Here is a 23,515-nt window from a genome sequence, read left to right on the forward strand (position 1 = left end):
CCCTTCCCCTACCTTAATTGTAGGGTGGAAGTACTTCTTTTAGTGAATGGGCTTCCTCCCTCAGGGAACTGACTTTGACCCCTGGAGTTATTCGTTTAGAATCAAAGGTAGTCCCTGAGATACTTACCTAGAATATGTGACCTTCCCTGAAGGGACAGAATTGTTTCCGGGGCTTTCCAATGGGAATATGGGCGAGGACCCAGGTCGGCCAGGCCACTTTGAGATAGCTGTCCCTGAAGAAACCCTTTAGCCTAATGAGACCCTGTCTCTTAAAAAAAAAAAAAAAAAAAAAAATTCCGTAACTTGGCCTTTCTCAGGCATCGTGGCTTCTGTAGGTCTCTTCTTGGCTATTGTGGCTTCTTCGGCACGTATGCTTAGATGTATGCTTCAGGATATGTGCTTAGTGGAAGCACCTCACCTCCCTGGGCAGATGTTGGCAGTTCTGCGGTTTTCTTGGGGAAATCCCATTAGAAACCCCAAATGTGGAAATTTTTAGTAATCTCATTCAGGGCCCAAAATGAGGTATAAGTGTCTCAGGGGCTCCCCCTTGGAACACCTACTTCTTCTGCATGTACATTTTAGGGTGCTTTTAAAACTCTGATACCATCACAGGGTTTTCCAGACTTCCTAGGAATAATTTCCCCAGTAGCCCCATGGAGCCCTTTAGTATCTGGTTGAAAATTACCCAGGTATTTTTTCAGGGGGCCCCCAGTGAAACCTGGATGGTTTTCTTGACTTTTCTTGTGGGCAGTCACACAAAGTCAAGTTTGGGGTGCATAAAGCAGAAATTCTTAGCTGTCCTTCTCCGCAACAGATATCTGTCCTGAGAGCAGTGGGCTGCAGTGTCCTCTGTGCCTGACCTTCCTGGCTTCTCCTGTACCCTCAGCCTTCCATCGTGAGGCTTGCTTTCAGCAGTTGTAGTTCTGTCTGGGTTTAGTGTGGATAGATTCAGGGGTAATTCCCGGTGCACTACTCTTCTACAGAAACATAATCTCCTACCACCTTAATTAAGCAGGGCTCCTGTCCCCACCCTCAAACTCCAACCTCATTCCACAGAGTCCTCCCTAAGGACTCCCTCCCTTTTCTTTGAAGGAGTCACTCTGCTCCTGGATCCTCTCCTCTTCTGTCCCTCCGGTCGATAGTCTGTCTTCCCGATTCCCAGTTGGCAGACCCTAGTCAGACAATCCCACTGGGTCTTTTTGTTTAGCCTGGGGAAGAGAAGACCCAGGAGAATGTGATCACCAGCTTCAAATATCTAAAGAAAGAGCAACTGAGCCTTTTTTATTGGTATGGTACCTAGCAAAACTTAGATAAATAAAAAGAAATTCACAGTTGGTAGAGCTTAAATTAGTGCAGAGAAGACATTTCTGACAGATTTGCTCTCTCCCAGTTTTAGGAGCTCCTGAGGGTGGAGTACACATCTTGTCCATGCTTGTTTCCTTAGCACTGAGCAGATGTCTTGAGCACAGCAGATACCTAATGAGAAATACCCACTAAATTTCTAAAGAAACCTGACCCTTATCCCAAAATAACAATATTGGAAGTGGCCCTTTACCTAATTATTCATTCATTGATTCAAACAATATTTATTCAGCTCCTACTGTGTGCCAGGCTGTACTAGACACTGGGAGTACAACAGTAAACAAACTAAGTTTCTGTCCTCAGGGAGCTCACATTCTATTGGGGAAGGACAGACAGTAAATATATAATTACACCCATATATCAGGTGATGGTATGTGCAATGAAGAAAATAAAACAGGCTGGGGCATAGGGCATGCCTAGCAAGAGAAGGTGGGGCTGCAGTTTTAAAAGAGTGATCAAAGAAGATGTAGGGGAACAGAAAATGGCTTCCCGCTGCCCTTCTAGGTTCTTTGCCTGGGCTATGAATTAAGTTGACATAAGACAAATTAATAGGACAAAAAAACTAATCCCACAAAATATGAGACTCGAGGAAGAGTCATATGATTGAAGCTTATATAGCATCCTAACTTACAGAAAGGAATAGGGGCTTGGGGCTTCTAATGGGTGGTGCCTATATAAGTTATGGGCAGGTGAGTGTTGTATTGTTATGCAGATAAAAAGCTCTCAGGTATTAAAATTTGACTGGAGCAGACCCCTTCCTGATACAGATACTTTCACTAATCTGGATTTCCTTATAGGTGTGAATTTCTTTTACAAAGGGACAGATTTTTGGAGCTATTCGTGTGTCTGCAGTTTCTCAGAATAACCAGCTCAAAATATCCCAAAGAAGTATATTTTGGGGGTGGTATATTCTGGTCTCCTACAGTCATATTTGGGGGTGGTATGTCCTGGGCCCCAGCAAAGGTATTACCTAAGACTAATTTTTTGTTTTGTTTTGTTTTTGAGACAGAGTCTTGCTTTGTTGCCCAGGCTAGAGTGAGTGCCGTGGCATCAGCCTCGCTCACAGCAACCTCAAACTCCTGGGCTCAAGCGATCCTACTGCCTCAGCCTCCTGGGTAGCTGGGACTACAGGCATGCACCACCATGCCCGGCTAATTTTTTCTATATATATTTTAGTTGGCCAGATAATTTCTTTCTATTTTTAGTGGAGATGGGGTCTCGCTGTTGCTCAGGCTGGTCTCGAACTCCTGACCTTGAGCGATCCACCCGCCTCAGCCTCCCAGAGTGCTAGGATTACAGGCATGAGCCACTGCGCCCGGCCAAGACTAATTATTTTATATTTGAGCCAAGACCTGAAGGAGATGAGGTGGTGGATGATGTAGGTACCTAAGAAAAGAGTGTTTCAAGCAGAGATAATGGACTCAGGAGAGAGTGTGTTTGGCATTTTCAAGGGTGAGCAAGAAGGTCAATGTGGTTGGAGAAGAAACAACAAAGGGGAGATGAGTGGAGAGAATTAGTGTAGGAGATGAAGGGAGAGAATATTGTGGAAGAGCAGGGAAAGGAGCTGGGGGCCAGATGACATGGGGCATTACAGGGCATGGTAAGGACTTTGGTGAAATTAGAGGAGAGAGGCCAAGAGAAGGTTTGGAGCAGAGGTGGTGTGGTCTGAATTCTACAGAGTGGCAGCAGGGAGCCCAGTGAAAAGGCTGGTGCAACTGCCAGGTGAAAAAGAATAGTGGCTTAGACCTGGAGGTAAGGATAGTGAGAGGGGCCTAAGGTATAAGACCAGGCTTGCATATGGTGTATCAATGGGTCCAGCCATCCTGGAAGTGATATTTTTCAACCACTTGGAGGTCCTAAAATCAGAATTAAGTAAGCTAGATGTTCCTTAGGAATAGCTTTCTCCAAATGTGGTATCCTAATGAATAGTCCTCTTCCATTCTAGGAATATGTCTGTCTGAATAACTACGACTTGTTTAGGTTCATGTCCCAGCCCCCCCATGTTTAGTTGTGTGACGTTGGGCATCCTCTTTTCACTTCTCTGAACCTTGGGGCAAATAATAATACCTGCCTCACAGGATGGTGGTGAAGACCAATGATGTATGCCTGAGGTGCATAGAGCCTGACACCATTTGGTATTATATTTCTTGTTTACCACACATTAGAAACCCATTCACAGAATCTTGAGTACACTCTCCTTTTTCTAGACCCCATAGTGACCCACCAGCACATCCTCTGGGCAGGCCCTAGGGCAGCGTTCCTGTGTTGGTAGGAGCTCCATAGAGTTCCTGTGCCCTGGTGGTACAAGCACTCATGTTGGTGTTGGGATCCCAGTTCTACTCTCAATCTGCTCCTAGCTCACTGTTTCACCTTGGCCAAGTCACTTTACCTCTAGGCCGAGTTTCCCCTTTTGCAAGATGGAGGATTTGAAGTAGACAGTCTATGAATCCTGATTTTCTTTCACTGGCCTCATGCCTTTTGGCAGATTCTACCATTATGGCATACTTCACATTAGTTAATGTTTTAGATGGCTCTTTCCTGTTGACAGATGTAGCACCTTAACTAACCCCAGCATCACTGTAGGGTAGTTTATCACTGATCGTGCAATAATAATAGTCCACATTTATGTAGCATATTATAGCTTCCAAAGCACTTTTATATCTGCTTTGCCTTTTTGATCCTTAGAGGTGAGCAGGAAAGATGCCTTCTCCATTTCACAGGAGGGAAATCAGGTGAGAAAGATGAAGTGACTTGCCCAAGATTACATCAGGAGTAACAGGCAGAGTTTGAACTTTCAAATCTGAACTTGACTTCTAGCTTGCTGTGTGACCCTGGGCAAGTCTTTTAACTTGTAAATGGCTATACTAATAGCACCTTGTTCTGAAGATTCAGTGAATGAATTCATGCCCTAAGGCTCTCAGAATCGTGACTGTTCCTATCTGCAGCAGGACCATTATCGTCCCAGTGCTCCTTCAGTCACATCATCTGGCCTCCCTTTTATTACATATTGATTTTTGTAAATAGTGTTTTTGTGTAAAGAAACTGCCTTTGGGACCTTCTGCTACTTGGTTTCATCCCTGATGAGACTCTCAGGACAAGCTGGAGCCTCACTGCAAGCTCTGAGCCACAGGGCTTTTTGGGCAGTCTCCAGTGCTCCCCTCGGAACTAGAGGTTTTTCTCCTGCTCTTCAGGAAATGCCATTGCTATGACTTCCACAGACTGCTTCCTGTCCCAGCCCTGCAGCCTGCCGACAAGAGTCCCAACCCTGCTGGCAAGAGTGTGGAAACTGGAAAGTAATGTCCCTAGAGGCGCCCCCCCTCCCCCAAACTACTTTTTTTGGACATGTCCCTCCCTTTCCTTTTGTCAATTACTTTCTTTGCTCCCTCTCCCTTCCCCCTTCACCTAGCTTCTCTCTCCAGCCTGTGGTCCCTTTAAGATTTAGAAAATTTCCAGTCCAAGTTTGAAGGCCTGAGGAAAAGAATAAAAGAAAGAAAGATTTAGAAAATGCCTTTCTGCTTAGTTCTGCCAGGCCATTTCTCCCTACCCCATGCTAGGCTACAGGGAATCAATCAGTACTCCTGGGTTCTCTCCTTGGCTTCATCACTTAGGAGCAGTTTCTGTCATGGACTTGCCCTAGAGGGGCATTAAACCTGCCACTTGCAGCACCCTGTTCCATCCATTAACCCTGAGTACCCCCAGGGGATCCCCACCCCGACTCTGCTTAGGATGGGATTCCTAAGGGAGATCTCAGAGGTTTGGCACATATAAATTTTGCATCTTGGAGACTGATGATACAGGGTGGAGTGAAACTGAGCCTGCCACCCTTCCCCCCATCACCTTTCAGGAGGAAGCTAAAAGGTTGAAAACCTTGTTGGACAATCATCTGAGGAATGGGAGCTGGCCTGGGAGGGGATTGGAACGCACTCAACTATGCCTCAGATCCTTTGTTCCCCTCTTGAAGGGGAAACATTCCTCTCCCTCCTCCCTGGCCACACACACACATACACACGTGCCTTTGTTCCCTCAGTGGAGTTAGGCAGGGCCAGGAACACAGTGTCCCTTCCAAAGAGCCTGACTCTACTCCCTAGAGGCTGGCCCCCTGGTCAGTGGGCCTGGGATTTTTGCTCAGGAGCCTTGTGTCCTTTCCATGGAAGAGTCTCTTGGAGGCTGAAAACTTGCCTACAAACAGCTGCCCAGGGACTTCTCTGTAATTCATGGGATGCCCATGTCCCAGGATTAAATAATCCCTCCCTTTTATTCCACTTGGTGATTAATATTATTGTTAACATTACTATTAATAGTACCCAACATGTATTGAGTGCTTACTCTATGCCAGGCATTGTTCAAAGTGCTTTTACACATATTAATTCCATTCTCACAGCAACACTCTGAAGTAGGTACTATTATTATCCCCATTTGATAAATGAAGAACAGAGAAGTTAAGCAACTTACTGCAAGGTAGCGCAATTAGTAAGTGGCAAAGCCTGGGAGAATAGCTTCCAAGCCCCCACTTTTAAACACTGTGCTATGTTCCCTCCTCCAGTTTACCATCGTCTGGATGATTTTTGGCATTTATCTGTGCTCACTATGTGGCAGGCCTTTAGTGACATCATCTCTGTGTTGCTATCCCAGCAACCTTATCATTATATGACACTGAGATTTGGGAGGGCTCACAGTTAGCAGAAGGCAAGAGTCAGGATTTGAAACCAGGTCAGTCTTACTCTAAAGCTGTGCTCTTTATCTCTATTCCTTAAAAGTCTACAAGGTAGGTGGTGGTATCTATGTTTTATGGTTGAGAAAAATGAGGCTCAGAGAAAAGTCATATGCCTATAGCCTCACAGGCCAGTACCAAGAAGAGCTGGGATTCAAACCTAGGGTGTGTGGCTTCAAAACACTCTACTGCCTTAGTAGTCTGTAGCATAATAATAATTTCTTTTATGTGCATGATAGTACTTTATAATTTACCAAACTCCTTTATAAAGGTTATTTTCCAGTGAAATAGGTGAGGTACATTCAGTCCCATTTCCAGGGAGGAAATTAAGGCAAGGAGGCTTAACCCATAGTAAATGGCAACATCAGACTTAGAATCCATGTTTTGGCTTTTAACATAGTGTTATCAATGCTGCCTGCCTCCCCTAAGCCTGGATTTATGGCTCAGAGCCCTCCTCAGAGTTTTGTTTCCTTTGTTAAATCAGAAAATACCACTGAATGCCTTATATGTGATAAGTGCTGGGGATTCTGTGGATATTGTGGTGAGTGGGACTGAGTCCCATCCCTCAGTGGTCTGTTTCCATGCTCCATACCTTGGGCTTTGTTGGTGTCCCTCTGCCATCCAAATCATTCTAGGTACATCACCCATCTGTGCCCTCAGCTCCCAGACTCACCAGGCAAGGTTCATTTTAGTGTGTATTAGTCACCTTCAACACACACACAGACAAAACTCTGAACTCACATTTGAAATAGCTCGACTCCTTGCTGATGGCATAGCACTAGACAAATCAGCTTCAAATTCTCATCCATAAACCTGAGAGAATAATGCCAATCTACCAGAGTAAGTGAGGCATGAATGAGAAAATGAAATGCAAAAGTATTTTTTAGTAGTAGTAACAGGTACTAGGTGTTTAGTACTTGCTTGCTCTATGTCAGGTGCTGTGTTTATGCCCTTGATATCATCATCTTACTTGGTCCTTACAACTGCTCTGGTGTGAAGATGGAGAACCCAGGGGTCAGAGAGGCTCCATAATACGTCCACAGTAACACATCTTATAAGAAACAGAGCTCAGTCTTCAACTAAGATGTGTCTGGTGTGAAAGCCTGTCCTCAAGCCACTGTGTCATTGCTTCTTTTGCAAGCCCAGACTGCCTTATTTTACCCTGACTACCTGGCACGGGGCCTGGGGTTGTGCAGGGGCTCAGCCAGGGTCTGCTCAATGAACATGAAGGGTTGTTATTATTAGGTGCAAGTTAGACTACCAAAAAATGTGTCTGCCCCTAAGAAAGCAAACTTGTTTGAAGCAGTAAGAATAGACTGGAATGAAACACTTGGTGAATGGCTTGAGGTAAACGGTGCCAAATCTGTGGTGTAGACTCCAAAAGCAGAAGAGGTTAGACCCACTGGCTGCATCCCACAGGTGCCCCGTGCCTCTGCCAAACAGACCCACTTCCACCATCAGCTTCCCAACTGATTACTCGGCCCAGATGCCTCCACCCTCAGCCTGCATCATCAGCTTTCCCCTTTTCCCTGGCCAGCTGCATTGCATCCAGACTCTTTTGCACCAACAGTGGAAAGGGTCAGAAAGGGGAGAGGTTACTGGGGGCTGGAATAATCATAGCTTTCTCAGCAATGTGGCTTTGTATAATTCACACAGAGGCTTCAGTTTCCTCATCTGTAAAATAAAGATAATGATAACTTCTTTATGAAGATAATAGTAATCTCTTCCTCATGGGCTTGCTGTTTTTCCTCTGTCTGGATCACTCATCCTGTAGATCTGATCAGGATTCTCTTATCATTCAGATCTCAACTCAAATATCACCTCCTCAGAGGGTAAACCCATGTTTATATGTCTACCATCTGTCTTCTCCAGTAAAACATAAGCTCCCAAAGCTCCCAGAGTGTGGAGACTTTGTCTTGGTTTTTCTTTCATCACCAGCATCTAGCGGAGTGCTTGGCATGTAGGAGACACTCAGCAAATATTTGTTGAATGAATAACTGTGTAGACCACCTAGCACAGTACCTGACATACAGTATGCTCAGTCAGTGTTAGGCATCGTTACCTATTAGGAGGATGTAGACCATGAAGCCTTTATTTAAAAAAATGTGGCAAGTATAGGTTATATGAGTAAGAACCACCCAGACAGATCTGGAGGGTGGAATATGAGTATGAAGCATTTGGGAAATGGTGAGGAGGCAGACTGGCTGGAGCCAAAGAGGGTCTGTGTTGGCAACAAAGGTGGTCAGGGAAAAGGGAGCAGGTGACTGATGATAGAGGCTTCTGGGCAGAGGGATGAGGATGGCTGATGGTAGAGATGTGCCCAATGGGGAGAGACCCAGAGCACCTGTGGGATGCAGTCAAGTCTCCAGTAACCCCTGGGAACAAGAATCCTAACCCAGGGCTCAGTAGACAGAACTACAGGGAGAGAGAAGCCAGAGGCACCTGCAACCTACAGATCAGGTAAGCTGCCCTGGTTGTTATTTTGGGGCTCAGGGCCAGGTGCAGATTCAAAGGATTGATTGAAGCCTTTTGGCAACTCTGCCCTCAGCAGGGTAAACATCACCTGTCTCCTACCACCTGCAGTGACAATGCCAGGAAGGTACCCTGGGCAGGTCCAAAGGGGCCCAGCTTTCTTGCTGCCCTGGTGAAGCGAGAAATACTTTCCAGGACAGGCCACTCCGTCCCTGCCCCATAGCTCCCTCTCTGAAGGGCTCAGGTGGCAATAAGGTACCTTCTGCCCAAAAGGCCCCAGTGGTTCTGGGCCAAGGAAGGCAGGGGTGGGGCATTGGGAGCCGTTGACAGCTGGGCTCAGCTGGGGGGAGGGGTCATTTGGAGCAGGTGCAGATTTCGGGGAGGGTGGGGCATGAAGAGAAGTAGGGATCTTGGTAGGCTGCAAAATTTCCCTCCCCATCCCCCATCCCCAGCTGGCTTCTCTAGGAACCTGATGACCTAGTTACAATGCTTAGAAATTTGTCAGCTTAGCTTGCAGTTCAGGGCTGTGTCAGCCTTTCCTCTCTCTGAGGCTTCTTGGGTCCAAAAGGTGCCTTGGTATTTCCCCAAGGCGGTTCCATGCTAAGGATGTGCACCGTATCACATGTGCAGGCTTCTTACCCAAGGGAGGAAGGAACCAATAAGGTTTCTTCCTTCTTCCCTGGTGTGCCCCCGCCAGCCCCTGGGAGAAGTGACTCCCCTGCCCTCTTCTGTTTCTCTTTAGTGGGTTGGTGGGTGGCAAATGGAAGTCACAGACTTCTTCAAGAGGGAGTTGCCCTAGGGATAGCTTGAACATACCTTACCTCTGTCCTTACCTCCCTCTTAGTGTGATGTTAAAACCTGATGGAAAGGGGTGAGGAAGACTATGCTGGGAGCTCAGGAGGCTCCAGTCTTCCCAGGCAGTAGCTGCTTCTCTGGTAGTCCTGGTGTCTGCCTTGCCAGTGCCTCCTTGGGAAATTTCGTCACTGTTAAGAGTCAGGTCCAACATTTGATAAACAAATGTTGAATCCCACTTGCTCAGTAGTTATCCCTGGCAAATTATTTGATCTCTCCGAGCCTTGGTTTCCTCATCTATAAAATAGGGATAATAACATATAGGGCTTTTCTCAAAACACTCCTTTTTTTTTTTTTTTTTTGAGACAGGGTCTTACACTGGGCTGGAGTGCAAGTGCAGTGGTGTCATCATAGCTCACTGCAAAGTTGAACTCCTGAGGCCTCCTGCCTCAGCCTCCCAAGTAGCTGGGACTACAGGTATGCACCACTGAGCCTGGCTAATTTTTCTATTTTTTATAGAGATGGGGTCTCCCCATGTTCCTTAGGCTGGTCTCAAACTCCTGGCTTTAAGAGATCCTCCCTCCTTGGCCTCCCAAAGTGCTAGGATTACGGGCATGGCCTTTAAAACATTCTTGTAAGCATGTAAATAACTGCTGATAAGATACATGGGGCACTTAGCATGGAGCCTAGTATATAGTAATTACTCACTATGACAGCTACTATTATTACTCTTATTGTCAGCTGCAGTCAAGTGGCTGTGATTGTTATTGGAGCTACTCTCCAAAAGTAAACTTCCAGGCTGACAGAATATGTGGATATCCTTTGGACCAAGAGCTCAGAGATTCTTTCTTTTCTTTCTTTCTTTCAACTCACCGCTGTACTCGTAAGGAAGATTTTAAGATTCCCAAAGCTGGGGGCCTTGGCTCACAAACTTGTCCCCCACAAGTGCCCTAAGTCATACGTTGTACACCGTATAGGTGTGGCCAGTGTTGTTGACTAAGCATTTGGCAATGGGGCGTATTTTCTTTGATCTTTGCCAAGGACCTCCAAGAAGCAGGGACCACCTTGTTTGCTAACTGAGTGGAAGACTTAATGAGTTAAATATTTAAAGTGTGTAGAAGCATGCCTAAGCACATAGTAGGTGCTTGACATAGATTCGAATGATTAAATAAGGCATTGTAGGAACTGGAGTTTTTCCAGGATGGCCCCACTCCTTGTTTGCTGCGTGGCTTTACGCCTCTTGCCCAAGCTCTGCCTGTTGCCTCATATGTTGAAGAAAGATAACACCCGCCTTGTCTGCCTTGTGGGCTACCAGGGAGGCCCAAGGAGACGATAAATGAAAAAGCACTTTGAGAACTATAAATGTTTGGCCTTGTTGCTGCTCCTTGACTAAATTTACAGTCATAGCTGTGTCATTCATTCATTCAACCAACAAGCATTTTTTGAATGAAAGCAATATCTTACCACTTACTTAGCTTCATGAATTTGGACAAGTTATTTTCCTCCTCTAAGCCTGGACATCTATAAAATGGAAATAATATTCATTTTGCAGGGTTATTGGGAGAAAGACTAAACAAGGTGCTTTGAGCTTATTGAGGATGGAAACTATGTCTTATTCACTGTTACCAGCTACTGTTGGGGCTACTACTTGATAGCTGTTTAGTGACCGAGTTAACAGACATTCCTAATGATGAATGGTACATGTAAAGTGCCCCTGCACAGTGCCTAATGCAGAGTAAAAGCTCATCAAATGCTGGGTCTTTCCCTTTCCTCTCACTGTGAGACCTGGTCATTCATTGATTCAGCCATTGGTTGCCTTCTACAGTCAAATTACCAGGCAAGGCAAGACTCTGAGTGTGTATGACTCAAATGAAATGTGGATAGGCATATTAACTCCCAACCCCAGGATGTCCTCACCTGCCTAGGCTGGATTGCTGAGTGGGAACTCTGACCCAGACAGGATCAGTGCTACTTAAACATAAACCACCCACTCTGTTGTCTGCTACTCAGTGTGGAGAATTTCCCTTGGCTCACAGTGCCCAAATTCAGATGGAACCCTAGGGGTTACCATGTCAGGGAAGCCCCAGGGAGTCACTCAGAAATGGCGTTTTGGGGCCGGGTCCAGGGAAGGAGCCCAAGTCTAAGGCTCAGGGTCTCCTGGGACTATGTCAAGCAGCAGGTGCGGGTATGAGGCCCAGGGCTGGTGGCTGAGTGATGAAACTGAGAGATATATAGGGCCAGACAAAAAGCCCAGAGGAAACTGTCCGCCTGTCCATGCAGGTGTCTGGGCACCTGGAGGCAGTTTCTGGGTCTCATTTAGTGGTGGAAGTTCAGGTTCCATATTAGTATCCCAAGCCTCAGTGAAGGAAACCTGTTGAACTCCCAAGCAAAGCCTGCAGTTGACACCCCTCAGACCCCTTTAGGGTGCAAGAGGCTCCTCCTATGGGCTCTACCGGTACCTATGGCTGGAAAAGCTCCAGGAACAATGGCATAGTAACCATAGCTCCCTTATGGGGCCCCTGCTGTGTGTTGGGCGCTGTGCTCTTTAGGAGAAGATCATTTTGTTATAGGAAGTATGGGCTCTGGAATTGGACAGAACTAGGTTTGAATCTGGGCTTTATTTCATACCGGCTATTTGATCTTGGGTACATTCCTTCCCATTTCTGAGCCTCAGTTCCCCTGTCTGAAAAATGGGAATAGTAAGAATACCTCATGTGGTTTTTGTAAGGATGTATGTAAGAGATTAGCACAGGTGTTACAGTAATTTTTAATAGTAGTTAATATTTATTTAGCACTTACACTTTAGTGTTTCGTATGTGTTAATTCATTGAATTCTCAAAATAGTACCATTGAGGTAGGTTCTCTTATTATTCTTGTAGAGAAGTTAAGAAATTTGTTCAAAGTTCCACAGCTAGCAAGTAGTGAAGCTATAATTTGACCCCAAGCAGTCTGACTCCAAAGCCAACTAACTTGTCCTATCTCTGTCTGGGTAAGGAGGAACCTAGTAAATGTTGCTGCTGTAACTATTGTATCCAGCATTGTAGCTGTCTGTGGTTTTTGGTCTATCCACTGAATTCTGAGCTCAGTGAAGACCAGAAACCCATCTTAATCACCTTCCATCTCTAGAGACCAACATAGCACTCATGGTACTCATTAATATTTGCTTAATGGCTGAGAATACTCCCTCTCTTCGTTAATCAATCAGTAGCTCTTTATCGACCATTTCCTGTAGGCTAGCTTTGAACTAAATCCTGGGAGGAATGCAAAGTACAACTGTGCCTCTGTAAAGGGAAGATTGGGTATGTGGGTGGGGTTGTACATTCCAGAACATTGTGTCATTGGCAGAAACAATACAGGTGGCTTGGGTATGTTTTCCAAATTGGGATTCCCACCCTTCCCTGAGGAGGTCACTCCCTCCATCTGCAGAACAAAGTGACACAGATTCTCTACTCCTGCCCAGGGCAGTAACCACTCCTATATCCACCATCCCTCTCTAATCTGGAGGATGCATCTTTCTTGTTCAGGCAACCAGTTCATGGGAATGACAGGAAAAAAGAAGATAGGAACTGGAAAGGGACCTTAGAAAATCACTCCTTCCCCAACACTGCAGCCAGAGTGGCCTCTTAAAAACCAAGCTCATATTTTAACACATTCTTGTTTACAACCCTTCAGTGGCCTTCCGCTATACTTGGAATAAAACCCAGAGTTCTTACCAACCTCTAAGTCCTGTATGATCTAGTACTGCCTCTTCATCATTCCACCCTCCCTCACTCCACTCAAGCCACATGGGTTCCTTGCTGTTCCTGCATCCTGGCATAGTTGTCTCTGCCCAGTGGCTTTTGTAATTACTATTCCTCTGCTTGGAATGTTCTGCTCCTCGGGTTTCCTTTCTGGTTCTTATAGTTGGCTCAGCTCACAGGTTACTTCCTCTGAGAGGCTTTCCTTGACCTTTAGTTTAAAGTAGCTGAGCTATTTCTGAATCACTCTCTAGTCTTTTACCTTCTATTATTTTTGTCATAACAGCAACCTCTACCCGAAATTTTCTTTTTGTTTGTTTACTTGTTTTTCATCTGTCTCTTCTACTAGAATATAAGCCCCATGGTTTGTTCATCATTGTATCTCCAGTGTCTACAACTGTTCTTTGTGGGTAGTGAACATTCAATGAATAATTTTGAATTGAATGATTAAACAAATGAACAAACCTACCACATGAAAAAACAGGCCCAGAGAAGAGAAGCTAATGAGAATTAATAGTGTTCTTTCAGCCTGCCTTTTGAATGCTTATTAAGTGCCCAGCACTGTACTTGGTGATTTACATGCGTTATTTTTGCCACTTACCCTTAATTGTTATAATGAGTTGTTTGGAATATCATTTTTGTATACACCACTATAGCATTTAAAAGAAAATTGAACCAAATTTTTATTTTTTATTAGAACCTTGCTCTGTTTTACAAAGAGTTGGAATCAACTTATGAAAATTCATACAACCAAAAGGATAAAATAGCTAAAGGAGTCAGATGAAAAGAAAATACGGGTAAGAAGACAAAAAGCCATGACTTAAATGTATACTACACAAGTCCCTTTGAACTGAGCAAAGTTTTTCTACCATTCTTTATGATAACTAGATATTGCTGAAATTCTTAAAAATTACGGTTTTTAAAAAAAAAGTCTAATCATACACATGACCTTGGGATTGTCTCACACTGCGTGTAAGAGTTAGGGTTTGCTGGCTCCCTTCCTGCCTCATCAGCTGGGCTCGTGGATTGAGGCAGCATGATCTCTTCCTGCCAAAGGGGCTGATCCAGCAGGGAGAAGCCTAGACTCCTCCCCAGTCCACTCTGGGCCCAGCCAACTTCGTTTCAAGGAGCCTTTTTCCCAGAAGGTTTACAAATTGAGATATCACCATTAAAGACCCAATTCCGCTTTCAAGATACTTCCAATTGAATTAGAGAGAAAAGACTTAATGCGTGTGAAATGAGATCTCGTGAAAACTAACAATAAATGCTAAATGCCAAATGAGGGAAGCACTGCACAGAAGAGGCGAGATTTGCACTGGGCTTTACTTACTACAAGGCAGGGAAAAGAGCGGCTGGTGCTCCCATACCCAAGTGGCAGTGCCAGCTTCTGAAATGGGAGCCAGAGCCTTGAACTAACTAGCAGAGAAGTAAGTGTGGGGCCATTGTCATTTTAGCCTTTGGCCATCCCAGGTGCATTCATTGTTTTGGTGATTCAGCAGATGTCTGTTGAATATCAACCATGTGCCAGGCCCTGTGCTAAGTGCTGAGGGTGCTGTGATGAATAAGACAGTGAAGGAGATTGCTCTTCCAAAACTCTTACTTTAGTGGGGGAGACAGCTAGTCCAAGAAACAGATATTAATAAGATGATGTCAGATAGTGGATTAAATGCTGTAAAGAAAATGAAACTGAGTAATGGAGTATCTAGGGAAGCAACTGTATACCTGGTGGTCAGGGAAGGCCTCTCTGAGGAGTTGATGTTTGAGCCGAGAGTAGACTGAAGATAAAGAGCCAGCCTGGGAATATGTGAAGCAAAGATTTTGCAGACGGAGAAAAAGCAAGCCAGGATTGAACTTAGCTCATCTAAGACTTGAGCCCTCTCAGATACTCAGCCCTGACACTGGTGGACCCAGTCTGTGCCTTTGTTTCCTTTTGTGTTATAGATGAAGATGATCTTTCAAATCTCTCCTGCAGAGATCCAGTGGGAATAATGGGGACTACCATTTACTGGGCACCTGGCTCATGCCAGGCACTCTACATGCATTTTCTCATTTAATTCTCCCACCTAGCCTGTGTGGTAAGTGCTCTGCTGGCCTTACTTTCTTTTCCAATGAGAAAACTGAGGTTAGGAGAGATGAAGTCGTATGCCCAGATTCCTGCAGGTTGTACACAGTGAAACCTGGATTCAGACCTAGATTGTGTGGCTCTAAAGCCAGGCTTCTTTGCACTGCTCCACCCTTGAAATAAACGAAGCATTGTTGGTTAAGGATGTGCAGAAAGTTGCTTAGTAAAACGAGAGTTAGGAAACCATCTTGGTTCGAGGGTCTTAAAGGATACCTGCTGACCTCACAACTGAGAGAGTGCTCTATGCTCATCTGCAGGAGGATGCCCCCAGAGCCTGGGGTTACTGTAGGCCTTTGCCAGAGGCATGTTTGGACTTAGCCAGCTGAGTATCCTCCAGTTTCCTGCTTTCACCATCTCAGCTGCTGGTCAGGAGGTTTGGGAAGGTGACATCATCTAGCTGAATCAGCTGCTGCTTCTAGACACATTACGGGAACTGAAAGTCATTGCCCCTTCCTTCCCGCTCTGCAAGTTTCTTTAGAATGAGGCTGGGGTACGAGTGTTCCACCTGTTTCCAGGGTCATGGCTGGAACAGTACTTGCTGCTTTTAAAGAGCTAAAAGGTGCATTTTCATGGAAAAAGCTGTCCTCAAGGCTTCTCAAGCTAAGGGAACAGAGTGCCCTTGAGGAGTGGGAAGATTCACAGGAAGGCCCTCCCCACTCCCTCTCTTCCACCTTCATTTTGCCATGTGACTTTAGCAAGAACTCCTGACCCTTCTGATCTCCTTTGCCTAAGTCTTAGGCTCAGGCCCAGTAATATAGGATGGATAAACAAAATGTTATTTGTGGATTTTGACCTTATGACATTTAGAGTCTGGTCAAGGGGACGAAAAAACTGCTTACATTTCAGAACATAACAGCTACCACACTATGATCTATTGGAGATCTCCCCTTGACCCAGTGATTGAAAAGGAAAAAAGTAAATGAAGTACATTTTTTTAAAAAGAAAGTAATAAAAAGATGGCTCAGTGCCAAGCAAGTAGGGCAACAACAGTTACTTGCCTGTGACTTTGATTCTCTCGGCTTCACTATTTTCACGTGTAAAATTGATGCCACCATTTGGCTCCTTGGGTCATTGGAATACTGTGTGAGGTAACACATGTAAAGCATTCAGCAGTGTACCCAGCACCCAGGGAGTGCTCAATGGTTGGTAGCCCTGTAGATAGGTTCTCAACCAAAGCTCAGTAGAGGAACAGACCGTTGAATAAGTTTGGAGAAGGCTTTCTGGAAAACATTTGCTTGGCACTGGACTTTAGAGCCTGGATAGGACATGGATAAATGCTGACTGGAAGCAGCATATGCAAGTGGGAAGAGGACAGACTTTGCTGTGTGATGCTGGCAGTTTGCTGTGTAATATTTAACAGGTGACTTAACCTCTCAGAGCCTAAGTTTTCTTGTCTGTAAAATGTGGATACCCCTAAAACCCACCTCACAGGAACTGTTGGGAAGATTAATGAGATGCCATACTGATAAATGGAAACCACTGAATAGAGTCCGCAGCATGTGCTGTTGCTGTTTCATATTTAGCAGGGAAGTGGCCTGGGCAGAGGCTGGGAGGTGGGATATAAGAAGGCACAGCTTTTACTCATTGTCTCTCTCACATCTGCCATCGTCTCTCACCTAGACAACTATAGCAGCCTCCTCCCTGATCTGCCTGCTTTTGCCTTTGCACCGCTCTAATCTGTTAGCCACATAACGACCAGTGATCCTTTTAAAATGTATATCAGATCCTGTCATTCCTTGGTTCAAAACCCTCCGATGACTCTTTATTCATGAGAGTAAAAGCCAAAATGTATACAGTGCAGAGACAGATGACTGGGAGACCTTGGTGGGCCAGCAGTGGCAAAGACAGTCACCTAAAAACAAGTGCCCTAGAGTCCATTGAACTTCGGCTGCAACTGCCCAGACTCATTCCTTCTCAAAACTGGCGCTGTTCCAGCTCCATGTCCTTGTGTGTGTGCACGTATGCAGGCACCAGTGGATGACACAGTAGTGATGCTGTGCATCCAGGACATTTCATAATAGGGAAGGACATTGACCACTGCCTTGGGGCTACCGAAGGTCATCAGGGCTGAGAAAGCCAAAGGCACCGAGGCAACTGGCCTTCCCTCTGAGGCTGAGTCATTTCCTGGGGGATGTTGGTCATTCATTCATTTGTTCATTAACAAATATTTATTTGAGTTCCTGCCATATGTCAGGCACTGAGCTAGAGGTTGGGCATACAGTCTGAACAAACAAAGTCTCTGTTCTTACCAAGTGACATTCTGGTGGGGATGACAGATTCTAAGTAAATTAACATGGCATGTAGTATTTAGTGCTATAGGAAAAAATAAAGCAGGGTAAGGAGATTAGGGATGGGAAAAGGAAGGAAGGGTAGGGTAGTCAGGAAGGCCTGTCTGATAAGGTGACATTGGATCTGATTGCAGTGAGGGCATGATCCATGCAGATATTTGGGGGTAGGGTATTGCAGACAGAGGGAACAGCAAGTACTAAAGAAAGTACAAAAAACACGCCCCAATATATTTAAAGTACAGCAGGAAGGCCAGTGTAGCTGCAGCGTGGTAAGCCAGGGGACATTGTGGAGGAATTATGTCTGAGAGGTAGCCAGGGCCAGGTCCTGTAAGGCTGCGTAGGAGCTTGCTTTTATTCTGAGAGCAGTGGAAAGGCATGGAGGATTTTTGAGCCAAGAAGTGACGGGATCCGACTAAGGTGTTAGAAGGATCTCTTTGGTTGCTGCATGGAGAACAAACTATATGGGCAAGGATGGGAGCAAGAGACCAGTCAGTGAGAAGCCAGGTGGGTGATGACAGTACCAGGGCAGAGCGGTGGTAGAAGTGGTGAGCAGGCCGGAGCTTCAATATAATTTGAATATTGGGCCAACTGGATTTGCTGATAATTGGATAAGGAGTGAGAGAGAGTGGAGTCCAGGTTTTTGGCCTGAGCAAGTGGAAGAAGCTTGCTGCCATGTAACGAGAAGGGGAGGACACCATGGCCAATAGTGGTTTCCTGCTGGGGCCATGGAGTTGGACTGCCAGCATTCAAGTCCTCGTTTGCTTGCTGTTTGACCTTGGGCAAGTGTCAGTTTCCTCACATGCAAACCTGCTGTCTAGGCAATAGGCAGGTACAGTGAAAACTAAATGGGGCTAAGTTGTTTGAAGGGCTTAGGACGTGCCTGGCATATAGTAAATCCTCAGTAAGAATTGTTAGCTCTGATCACTATTATTATTGTTGGAAGGCAAGGGAGTCCTGTGGCCTAACAGGCCTCTGGAAAGCAGGCAGTAGGTCCCAGCCCACCTCTACCACTCCCTCAAGGAGCCCACCCTCCAAGAGTCAGCTCAGACACCATCTGTCCAGCAGAGAAAAGCCATAGGGAGACAGCTTTCGGGGAGCATTAGATAGATGAGCCCTTCCCAAGAAACCTAATCTCATTCTCAGCAGGTGCTAATCCCACCACCCTCCCTTGGTATCTGAGCCCAGCCCACCCACTTCCTTCCCCACCCCCATCCTACATCCTAGACCCTCTTCTTCTCACCAGCTCCAAGCTGCTACCAGCAAACTTCCTCACCAGATGGAGGGGCTCTGACAGGGGCCCACCATCTGTCTGACTAGGCCCAACCCCTCACATGTATCAGGTCACCAAGGGCTACAGGTGCCACCTGTCCAAAAGCTGCCCCCCCTCCAGGTGCCAGTTCCTGGGCGTGGTGCTTGATCCAGGCTGGAGCCAGCTGGAGCCAGGAACTCCCACTGTGCCCCAGCTGCTGCCTGCCCTTCCACCCACAGGCGAGAAACAGGCTTAACCCTTTGGACACTGTATGTAGCTAGAGTTAGTGGTTGCAGTTCTGGTTTGGAGTATTGCACTGTTTCAGTATACTTTTTTTTTTTATAGAAATTTATCATAAATACAACAGAGAATATCTATGCCTATGTACAGTTTCAAGAACAGGAAAATGATCACCTGTAAACTAACCACTCAGTTTAAGAAATCAAACATATATGAGTACTTTAGAGCCCCTTGTGTGCCCCTCTCCAGTTATGCCACTCTGCTACCCATATTCCTGAGTTTTGTGTATCACTCCCTTGTCTTTTTTTTTTTAAAGTTTTACTGTGTAGGTACACATCTATGAATAATATAGAATATTCTGCATGTTTTTAAACTTCATTTAGTTATCGTACTGTGCGTTTTCATCTGCAGTTTGCTTTTTTCATTCATCGGAAGATGTATGTAAGATCCATCCATGTTACATGTATAGCTGTAGTTCATTCCTTTTCATATGCCTTAGTATGAATATGTCTCAAGTTATGTATCCATTCTACTGTCAGTGGTTATTTGGGTTCTTCCCTTGTTTTTGCTATTTCAAACAATGCTGTTGTAAACACTGTGTGCTCCTCCTGCACGTGCACTCTGCACCATTCAGAGTTCGGCAAGAGTTCCCAAACTTTAGCTGCCCATCAGAATCACCTGAAAGGCTCCACCCCTAGAGTGGTTGATTGTGTATGTCAGGTTTGGGGCCCTGAGAATTTGCATTTCTAACACGTTCTTAGGTGATGCTGCTACTGCTCTAGGTCCTGGGACCTCACTTTGAGAATCATTGCTGTAGGGTATACATAGGAGTGGAATTGCTTGCTCGGAAGGTAATGCCAGATTGTTTTCCTGTGTTTGTATGAATTTACACTGTCACTAGCAGCATATGAGTTTCCATTGCTTTACCTCTTTGTTAATACTTGATATGGTCAGACTTTTAAATTTTTATGGAGCTGGTGGGTGTGAGATGGTATCTTGTGGTTTTAATTTCCATTTCTCAGATTACAAGAGGGGCTGCAAATCTTTTCTCACATCTGTTGGCCATTCATGTTTCCTTTTTGTAAAATGTTCAAGCCTTTGTTCCATTTTCTTTTGATTTGGCTTTTTTTATGGATTTGTAGGAATTCTTATATATTCTGAATACTAATATTTTGTCTACACATGTTACAAATATAGTCTTTCAGTTTGTGGTTTTTCTTTTCACTTTCTTTATATTATGTCTTTTGATGACTAGAATGTCTTAACTTTAATGTAGTTGAATCTTTTCTTCTATGATTTATACCTTTCATAAAGGTGTTGAATAAATCCTTCTTTCCTTAACTTGTGGTCCTAAAGACATTTGTCTATATTATTTTCTTCTTTTAAAGTTTTGTCTTTCACATTTAAGTCCTTAATAGATCTGGAATTGCTTCTTATGTCACCTTAGTATGTTTTTGTTGGTGGAATACTTTTATTTCAGTAGATTTTAAAAGGCCATACATCTGAATTATGTATGACTTAAGTTGTATTTAGAGCTTATTATATATACTGCATTAATATTTCATATTGAACAACGATGTTCTCTTTGAGTAACAGTTTTGATCACATTTTAAACCTTTCCAAGATTTTTGTTGGACTTTTCAGATTGTTTAAAATACAAATTTATGGGGGAGTTTTCAAATTTTAGGTGTGATAATGGTATTGTAGTTATATGTTTTTTTTCCTTTAAAATTCCTTGTTTTTTAGAAATACATACTAAACTGTGTGGTTTGCTTCAAAATAATATGGGGTTAAGAGAGAGTGGTTGAAGAACAGATGAGATCAGATTGGCATCAAGTTGATAATTGTTGGAGCTGAGTATCTTTTTTTTTTTTTTTTCCAAAAATTGCACCAAAATAAAGCAAAGCTCTAGTTGATGCGGATGTGTTGTGTAGGCATTAGCAGTACTGCCCTTACTACTCATTCATTGGACAGTAAGCGCTACCCCAAGAAAAGGATGGTTGCTGAGCGAGTATCATTCTGTCTACTTTTGTAATGTTTAAATATTCTCATATAAAAAGTTTAAAATATCCAAGGATTATTTACAGGGTTACTGGTGAGGTAGATCATCTTTTCTTAGTTTTATTATCCATTTGTATTTCTTCCGAGCCAGTTTAGTCTCCTACTTTTAAGAGTCCCTGATAGCGAGGTCTTAGCATGCAGGAAGGAGGTAAATCATAAGGAAAACAGGAGGCTGAATGGTAGAGGACTTGGAGGAAGAACCGTGGAGAAGGGGGTTTTCAGACCTGATTTCCAGCTGTTCCCCTAGAGACTGACTACCCCTGCTTCCTCCAGGATTAGGTTCCCTCTCTTCCCTTTTTTCTTCCAGGGCCACCATGGAATAATTTTTATTTTAACCAGAACCTTCTTTCCCTGTTATTCTACCTGAACAGACTTAGCCCAGAGGATAGAGGAACCGTATCATTGGATCCTGGTCCTCTCCCAGCTTAACAGTATCCAAGGACAAAGGGTCAGAGATGGTAGGAACTCTAGTGCAGCTGGTTACACAGTAATGGTGTTATTTTGTTGTCATCGAATGCAAATGCCAGAGTTGTCATTTTCCTCTGATAGTGTAATAACTAACCAAAGAGTCTGTTTCTAGGGAGTCCCAACTGCTTCTTATGGGAAAATGTCTTACACTCTCTCTCTTTTTCTTGCACGCACATCCCCCCTTTTAATTTTTTTACTTATTTTCTTGGAATAGGTAATATATTCATGTGGTTCAAAATTCAAAAGGAACAAATGTCTCCCTCTCATCCCTGTCTTCCAGTCACCCAGTTCCATTTCTGGAGAATAGACTCTAGATATAAGCAAACACATATATGTTTCCCATTCTTTTTACATAAATGGTTGTGTGCTGTATATGCTGTTTGGTACCTTCCTTTCTCACTTAACGGTATCTCTTGAGTTCATTCCCTATCGGTCTATAATGAGCTTTCTCATTCTTTTTAATAACTGCACAGCATTCTACACAGGACACTATTCTTTACTTTATTTTACCAGTTCCCATTGGTAGATGCTTGTTTTTGTCTAGTCTTTTGCAATTATAATAGTGATACTCAGTGAACGCCCTGTATATTTGTCTTTTGGCCCATGTGCAAATACAATTCATCTGTGGGGGATAAATCCATACATGTGGAATTGCTGGGCAAAAAGATATATGCACTTGTGATTTTAATAGTTATTTGCAGCCTGGGCCTGTAGCAGGGGTACCTGCCAGTTTACAGGAACATCTTTTTCTCTGAACACCCTTCCATCCAGGTGGAGGTTGGTTCAGCACATTTATTGAGTACCTTCTAGTGCCAGGCCCTGGATGCAAGACAGACACTTTCAGATGGGTGCAGGGGCTCACACCTGTAATCCCAGCTACTTGGGAAACTGAGGTGGGAGGATCTCTTGAGACCAGGAGTTTGAGACCAGTCTGGGCAACAAAACAAGACCTCATCTCTACCAAAAAAAAAAAAAAATTTAGCTGGGCATGGTGGCATGTGCCTGTAGTCTCATCTGCTTAGGTGGCTGAGGCAAGAAGATTGCTGGAGCCTAGGAGTTCAAGGCTGCAATAAGCTATGATGATGCAACTGTACTCCTACCTGGATGACAGAGCAAGATCCCCATCTCAAAAAAAAAACACTTTCATGTATCAAGTGAAATTATTACTATGTGCCAAGCAAAAATAAGTTATCTGGTAATCCCCACAACCACCCAACAAAGATTTTTAGATGAGAAAACTAAAGCTCTGAAGGGTTAAATAGTGTGCCATGGTCACTGGCCCAGCTCTTAAGTGGCAGAGCTAGGATTAAACCCAGGTTTGAAGCCTTCAACGCCTGTGCTCTTAAAGAACATCCTTGCCTACCTCTCAGGAGAAATAATGTATGGTCCTAGAGTCTAATACAGATGAGGAATCAGGCTCAGAGAGGGTAACTGGCCACAAGAACATGTAGTCAGGAAGCTATGGAGTCCCCTAGAGGAACCCATTTATTTCTGATCTGAGGCCTGGGGTCTGTACTGAGCTGCCTGCCTCCCTCCCAGTTTCCAAATCTCATTTGGGTTCCATCAAGAGAATTTTCTTCATCCAGAGCTTCAGTTACTATAGAGAGCCTCAAGTCACTTGTTCTTGGTGTGCATCTATTGACCATCAGAGGGCCTTTAGGGATGATCCATCAATGCTTAATGTACTACTAATGACAATATAGTTGCTGCCATTTATGACACATTTACCATGTGCAAGATACTATAAGGTACACTATGTAGTATTTTTAATCCTCAAAATAATTCTGCTTGGGAAATGTTATTTATTGTCCTTGTTGTCCATATTAGAAAACTGAGAATAAGGCAAGTTAAATAATAGTCCTAAAGTCAAATACTAATAAGGACAGAATCCAAATCCAGTGTGTTAGACTCAAAAGCCCTCACTTAGCTGGATGTGGTGGCTCATGCCTATACTCCTAGCACTTTGGGAGGCTGAGGCAGGAGGTCTCAAACTCCTGACCTCGAGTGATCCTC

The 23,515-nt window shown here is 44.4% G+C and overlaps 1 protein-coding gene and 1 pseudogene across 5 annotated transcripts in view; one reads left to right on the forward strand and one right to left on the reverse strand.

Moving 5' to 3' along the window:
* BCL2L1 (BCL2 like 1) overlaps positions 1-23,515 on the forward strand; it is a 47,171-nt gene that overhangs the window by 5,565 nt on the left and 18,091 nt on the right. The gene's annotated exons all lie outside the window — the stretch shown is intronic.
* Positions 20,848-20,974, reverse strand: LOC123622966 (annotated as a pseudogene).

This window comes from Lemur catta, chromosome 17, assembly GCF_020740605.2.
Source record: "Lemur catta isolate mLemCat1 chromosome 17, mLemCat1.pri, whole genome shotgun sequence".
In the NCBI taxonomy this organism is placed as follows: Eukaryota; Metazoa; Chordata; class Mammalia; order Primates; family Lemuridae; genus Lemur; species Lemur catta.